Source organism: Palaemon carinicauda, chromosome 5 (assembly GCF_036898095.1).
Source record: "Palaemon carinicauda isolate YSFRI2023 chromosome 5, ASM3689809v2, whole genome shotgun sequence".
In the NCBI taxonomy this organism is placed as follows: Eukaryota; Metazoa; Arthropoda; class Malacostraca; order Decapoda; family Palaemonidae; genus Palaemon; species Palaemon carinicauda.
This window is the reverse complement of record NC_090729.1, coordinates 187448040-187455262: the sequence shown is the minus strand read 5'-3', so window position 1 is coordinate 187455262 and position 7223 is coordinate 187448040.

Below are 7223 nucleotides of genomic sequence, written 5' to 3'. Positions count from 1 at the left end.
GGATAGATGTGAGAGAGGCAAGAGAGCGTGCTAGAAATAGGAATGAATGGCGAGCGATTGTGACGCAGTTCCGGTAGGCCCTGCTGCTTCCTCCGGTGCCTTAGATGACCGCGGAGGTAGCAGCAGTAGGGGACTCAGCAGTATGAAGCTTCATCTGTGGTGGAAATGTGGGAGGTTGGGCTGTGGCACCCTAGCAGTACCAGCTGAACTCGGCTGAGTTCCTGGTTAGGCTGGAGGAACGTAGAGAGTAGAGGTCCCCTTTTTTGTTTTGTTTCTTGTTGTTGTCGGCTACCCCCCAAAATTGGGGGAAGTGCCTTTGGTATATGTATGATTAGTAAAATAAATTTTTGAATATACTTACCCGATAATCATGTAGCTGTCAACTCCGTTGCCCGACAGAATTCTACGGACGGGATACGCCAGCGATCGCTATACAAGAGGGGGGTGTACTCACCAGCGCCACCTGTGGCCAGGTACTGCAGTACTTCTTGTTGACACCACCTCAATTTTTCCTCGGTCCACTGGTTCTCTATGGGGAGGAAGGGTGGGTCAATTAAATCATGATTATCGGGTAAGTATATTCAAAAATTTATTTTACTAATGAAAATAACATTTTTCAATATTAATCTTACCCGATAATCATGTAGCTGATTCACACCCAGGGAGGTGGGTGAAAACCAGTGTACATGTATATCAAGAAGCTAAGTATCCCGTATTTCATATTATCAGTTATTCAAAATAACAATGAAATTATAAGTACCTGGTAAGGAAGTCGACTTGAACCATTACTCTGCCTTTAATAAGTTCGTCTTCCTTACTGAGCGCAGCGTTCCTCTTAGGAGGCTGAACAACTCTAAGGTGCTGAAGTATAAAGGGCTGCAACCCATACTAAAGGACCTCTACACAACCTCTAACCTAGGCGCTTCTCAAGAACGAATTGACCACCCGCCAAATCAACTAGGATGCGGAAGGCTTCTTAGCCTACCGTAACAACCCAAAAACAACAATAAAAGCATTCAAGAGAAAGGTTAAAAAAGGTTATGGGATTAAGGGAATGTAGTGGCTAAGCCCTCACCTACTACTGCACTCGCTGCTACGAATGGTCCCAGGGTGTAGCAGTTCTCGTAAAGAGACTGGACATCTTTGAGATAAAATGATGCAAACACTGACTTGCTCCTCCAATAGGTTGCATCCATAATACTCTGCAGAGAACGGTTCTGTTTGAAGGCCATCGAAGTAGCTACAGCTCTCACTTCGTGGGTCCTTACCTTCAGCAAAGCAAGGTCTTCATCCTTCATGTGAGAATGAGCTTCTCTAATCAGAAGCCTTATGTAATACGAAACTGCGTTTTTGGACATAGGCATCGAAGGTTTCTTGATGGCACACCATAAGGCTTCTGATTGTCCTCGTATAGGTTTTGACCTTTTAAGATAATACTTTAGAGCTCTGACAGGGCAAAGAACTCTCTCTAGCTCGTTACCCACCATGTTGGAGAGGCTAGGAATTTCGAACGATCTAGGCCAAGGACGTGAAGGAAGTTCATTTTTTGCCAAAAACCCGAGCTGTAAGGAACATGTTGCTGTTTCGGATGTGAATCCTATGTTCCTGCTGAAGGCGTGAACCTCACTAACTCTTTTGGCTGTTGCAAGGCAGACGAGGAAAAGAGTTTTGAGAGTAAGATCTTTGAAAGAGGCTGACTGGAGAGGTTCAAATCTAGGAGACATCAGGAACCTTAAGACTACGTCTAGATTCCAGCCTGGAGTGGACAAGCGACGTTCTTTAGAGGTCTCGAAAGACTTAAGGATGTCCTGTAGATCCTTGTTGGAAGAAAGATCCAAGCCTCTGTGGCGGAAAACTAATGCCAACATACTTCTGTACCCTTTGATCGTAGGAGCCGAAAGAGATCTAACATTCCTAAGATGTAACAGGAAGTCAGCAACTTGGGTTACAGAGGTATTGGTAGAGGAAACTGCATTGGCTCTGCACCAGCTTCGGAAGACTTCCCACTTGGATTGATAGACTCTACGAGTGGAAATCCTCCTTGCTCTGGCAATCGCTCTGGCTGCCTCCTTCGAAAAGCCTCTAGCTCTAGAGAGTCTTTCGATAGTCTGAAGGCAGTCAGACGAAGAGCGTGGAGGCTTGGGTGTACCTTCTTTACGTGAGGTTGACGTAGAAGGTCCACTCTTAGAGGGAGAGCCCTGGGAACGTCGACCAGCCATTGCAGTACCTCTGTGAACCATTCTCTTGCAGGCCAAAGGGGAGCAACCAACGTCAGCCGTGTCCCTTCGTGGGAGACGAACTTCTGGATAACTCTGTTGATGATCTTGAACGGCGGGAATGCATAAAGATCGAGATGGGACCAATCCAGCAGAAAAGCATCCACGTGAACTGCTGCCGGGTCTGGAATTGGGGAACAGTACAATGGGAGCCTCTTGGTCATGGAGGTGGCGAACAGATCTATCGTTGGCTGACCCCACAAGGTCCAAAGTCTGTTGCACACGTCCTTGTGAAGGGTCCATTCTGTGGGGATGACCTGACCCTTCCTGCTGAGGCGATCTGCCGAGACATTCATATTGCCCTGAATGAATCTCGTTACCAGCTTGAGATTTAGACTTCTTGACCAAATGAGGAGGTCCCTTGCGATCTCGTATAGCTTCTTCGAATGAGTCCCTCCCTGCTTGGAGATGTATGCCAAGGCTGTGGTGTTGTCGGAGTTCACCTCCACCACCTTGTTTAGCAGGAGGGACTTGAAGTTCATTAAGGCCAGATGTACTGCCAACAACTCCTTGCAATTGATGTGAAGCGTTTCCTGTTCCTTGTTCCATGTCCCCGAGCATTCCTGTCCGTCCAAGGTCGCGCCCCAGCCCGAGTCTGATGCGTCCGAATAGAGATGAAGATTGGGGGTCTGAACAGCTAACGAGAGACCCTCCTTGAGAAGGATGTTGCTCTTCCACCACATGAGAGTAGTCTTCATCTCTTTGGTAACAGGAATAGAGACCGCTTCGAGCGTCAAATTCTTGTCCCAGTGAGCTGCTAGATGGAATTGAAGGGGGCGGAGGTGGAGTCTCCCTAACTCGGTGAACAGGGCTAACGATGACAGGGTCCCTGTTAGACTCATCCACTGTCTCACCGAGCATCTGTTCCTCTTCAGCATGCTCAGAATGCACTCTAGGGCTTGGTTGATTCTTGGGGCCGACGGAAAAGCCCGAAAAGCTTGACTCCGAATCTCCATTCCCAGGTAAACGATGGTTTGGGAAGGAATAAGCTGGGACTTTTCTAAGTTGACCAAAAGACCCAGTTCCTTGGTCAAGTCCAAAGTCCAATTGAGACTCTCCAGACAGCGACGACTTGTGGGGGCTCTTAACAGCCAGTCGTCTAGATAAAGGGAGGCTCTGATGTCCGCCAAGTGGAGGAATTTCGCAAGATTCCTCATCAGTCGCGTAAACACCATAGGTGCCGTGCTTAGGCCAAAACACAGGGCTTGGAATTGGTACACAACCTTTCCAAAAACGAATCTCAGAAAAGGTTGGGAGTCTGGATGAATGGGGACGTGAAAGTAAGCGTCTATCAGATCCAACGAGACCATCCAGTCCTCCTGCCTGACCGCTGCTAGGACCGACTTTGTCGTCTCCATAGTGAACGTCTGCTTGGTGACATAAGCATTGAGCGCACTGACGTCCAGCACCGGTCTCCAACCTCCTGTCTTCTTGGCCACCAGAAAGAGACGGTTGTAGAAGCCCGGGGATTGATGATCCCGGACTATCACCACTGCCTCCTTATGTAACAGAAGCGACACCTCTTGATGTAACGCTAGCCTCTTGTCCTTTTCCTTGTAGTTGGGAGAGAGGTTGATGGGAGAAGTGGTCAGAGGGGGATTGCGGCAGAATGGTATCTTGTAACCCTCCCTTAGCCACTTGACAGACTGGGCGTCTGCACCTCTTCTTTCCCAAGCTTGCCAGAAGATCTTAAGTATGGCTCCTACAGCTGTCTGGAGAGGAGGAGAGTCAGTGTTTGCCTTTCGAAGACTTGATACCTTTCTTGGACCTGCCCCTGTGACCGTCTGGGCGGGTACCTCCTCGGCTGGGGGATTTGCCACGAAAGGGCGGAATAAATCTAGTAGCAGGAGTATCAGCCACTGGGGTGCGGTAAGTTCTAGGAACTGAAGGAGCAATCTTAGCCTTCCGTGCTGAAGAGGCCACAAGATCATGCGTGTCCTTCCGAATGAGAGCCGCAGACAATTCCTTGATAAGATCCTCAGGAAACAGGAACTTAGAAAGAGGAGCAAAAAGTAACTGCAACCTTTGGCAAGAGGTGATACCAGTGGAAAGGAAGGAGCAAAGCTGTTCCCTTTTCTTGAGGACTCCCGATACAAACATAGAGGCAAGTTCGCCGGAACCATCGCGAATTGCTTTGTCCATACAGGACATGATCAGCATGGCCGAGTCTTTGTCAGATGGGGCAGTCTTCTTGCTCAAGGCCCCCAGGCACCAATCGAGAAAATTAAAAATTTCAAAGGCGCGAAAGACTCCCTTCAAGAAGTGGTCCAGGTCAGAAAAGGTCCAGCAGACCTTAGAGCGTCTCATAGCTGACCTTCGTGGAGAGTCAACCAAACTTGAGAAGTCAGCCTGGGCAGAGGCAGGGACCCCCAAGCCTGGTTCCTCTCCTGTGGCATACCAGACGCCCGCCTTAGACGTCAGCTTAGGAGGTGGAAACATAAAAGACGTCTTTCCCAGTTGCTGCTTGGACTGCAACCAATCCCCTAACATTCTCAAAGCTCTCTTTGAAGATCTAGCGAAGACGAGCTTTGTGTAGGCAGACTTAACAGGTTGCATGCCTAGAGAGAACTCGGATGGAGGAGAGCGAGGGGTAGCAGAAACAAAGTGATCCGGGTAAAGTTCTCTGAACAGAGCCAGAACCTTGCAAAAGTCGATGGAGGGTGGCAATGACTTGGGTTCCTCCACGTCAGATGAAGGATCATCCAGGTGAGCAGCTTCATCCTCAGAAACCTCATCACCTGAGGGTTGAGAAGCGAGAGGTAAAGTTAAAGTGGTCTGCTGAATGGTCGAATCCTGAAGAGCGGGTGCATGCGCACTTGCGGATTCATCCTCAAGTCTCTGTTGAAGAGGATGAGGGCTGGTAATGACAAAGTCCTGAGGCTGGGATGAAGGAGGTTCTGCGGAGGTCTGAGGAGCAAGCGTGGTGAGAGGCGACTGTAGTAAAGCATGAGGCTCATGCTGCATAGACTGCGGTTCGAGTTGAATGGGAAGAGGCTCAAGCTGAGGAGAAAGTGGCAGATGCATGCGTTGAGGTGGCTGACTCATAGCATGAGGTTCCTGCCTCAAGAGTTGCGCTTGCCTCAAGGGTTGAGGTGGCTGCGCAGAGAGAGGCTCTTGTCTCACGAGTTGAGGTTCTTGAGGTGCTTGCCTCGAGAGTTGAGGTTCTCGCCTCGAGGAAAGTGGAGGTGGCTGCTGCGAGAGTTGAGGTGGCTGCCTCAAGGATGGTAGAGGTTGTCGTACCTCAAGAGGTTGCTGCCTCGAGGATGGTTGTAATGCAAGATACTCCTGCCTCAAGGGTAGAGGAGGTTGTAAAGCATAAGGCTCCTGTCCCCATTGTTGAGGAGGTTGCTGCGAGGTAAGAGGCTCCTGCCTCAAAGAAAGTGGAGGTTGCTGCACAGCGCTGGTATCTGGCAACTCCCAACGCGGCAGCTCACGCATGGAGGTAGCTTGAGGAACCTCAACCTCATACGTCTGGCAGATAGTACTGCGCTGAGGAGGAGGAGCGCTCGCAGGAGGAGGTGTATTAACCTTCTCTGCCTGAAACTCCCGCATCAACACCGCAAGCTGCGACTGCATAGTCTGCAGCAAAGCCATCTTAGGATCAACAGAAGTTGAGGTCTGTTGAGGCATAGCTTTAACAGAAGTTGAGGTCTGTTGAGGCAGCGCCTTGCCTCTCTTAGGAGGTGTGCAGTCACCTGATGACTGCGGCGAGTCCGAGCTAGCCCAATGGCTACACCCTGGCTGTTGGACTCGCGCGGTCTGGACTTTACGCTTAAGAGGTCTTGAGGCCTGAGTCCAGCGTTTTCTCCCCGAAAAATCTTCTGCAGACGAGGATATTAAGGGCTCAATCGTCTGAGAGTGGAAGTGACGATCTCTATAAGATACGCCCGCAACCACTGAGGATACTACTGTGCGCCGAGCAAGGCCTGCCGAACCCTTTTGCCCTTCGACATTGCTTCTCCCTTGGGCTTGGGAGCTTGCAAGAGGTCCCGGACTGGGAGGACGACTGGCACGCACAGAAGTATCCTCACGCGCAACACTGACACTGACACTAGCACTAGGCACAGCACTGGCAATACCACTTCCCACTGCACTTTTCACTTTAAGTTCCTAGACGTCTGCCAAAAGGAACTTGTGGTCACTCACTACCGACTCCACTTTATCACCTAAAGCCTGAATGGCACGTAAAACATCTGACATATCAGGCTGAGCACTAATAGTAGGTTCGGGGGTAGCCACTACAGGGGGAGGAAAAGGTTGAGGATCATGGGGGGAGGAATAAAGTAAAGAGCGAGCCGAACTCCTCCTAACTCTCTCTCTCTCTAACTTAGTGGTATACTTGAGGAATCGAATAAAATCAAGTTCCGAAAGTCCGGCACATTCCTCACATCGATCTTCCAACTGACAGGATTTTCCCCTATAGTCGGAACAAACGGTGTGAGGATCAACCGAGGCCTTCGGAAGCCGCCTAATACAAGTCCTACATCGTCTTTGGGGAGGAGCTTGAGAATGGTCGGATATCTTGAATCAGAGAACAGTCAAGGGGGATTCCAAATTAAAGCTAAAGATCGTTAAACCATAAATCAAAATTAATCCAAAAGCTATCTAAGCTAAGGGAAAAGCTTCCTGTATAGCGAAAGCTGAAATCTCAGAGCAATACTTCACCAAAACCGTGAACAAAGACTCCAAAATTATAAGCGTATCCATGTAGGTCTTGCCGGAAGCACGACAGAGGAAAAATTGAGGTGGTGTCAACAAGAAGTACTGCAGTACCTGGCCACAGGTGGCGCTGGTGAGTACACCCCCCTCTTGTATAGCGATCGCTGGCGTATCCCGTCCGTAGAATTCTGTCGGGCAACGGAGTTGACAGCTACATGATTATCGGGTAAGATTAATATTGAAAAAGTTATTTGTATCCTGATACAAACAAATATGGCTGGATAATGT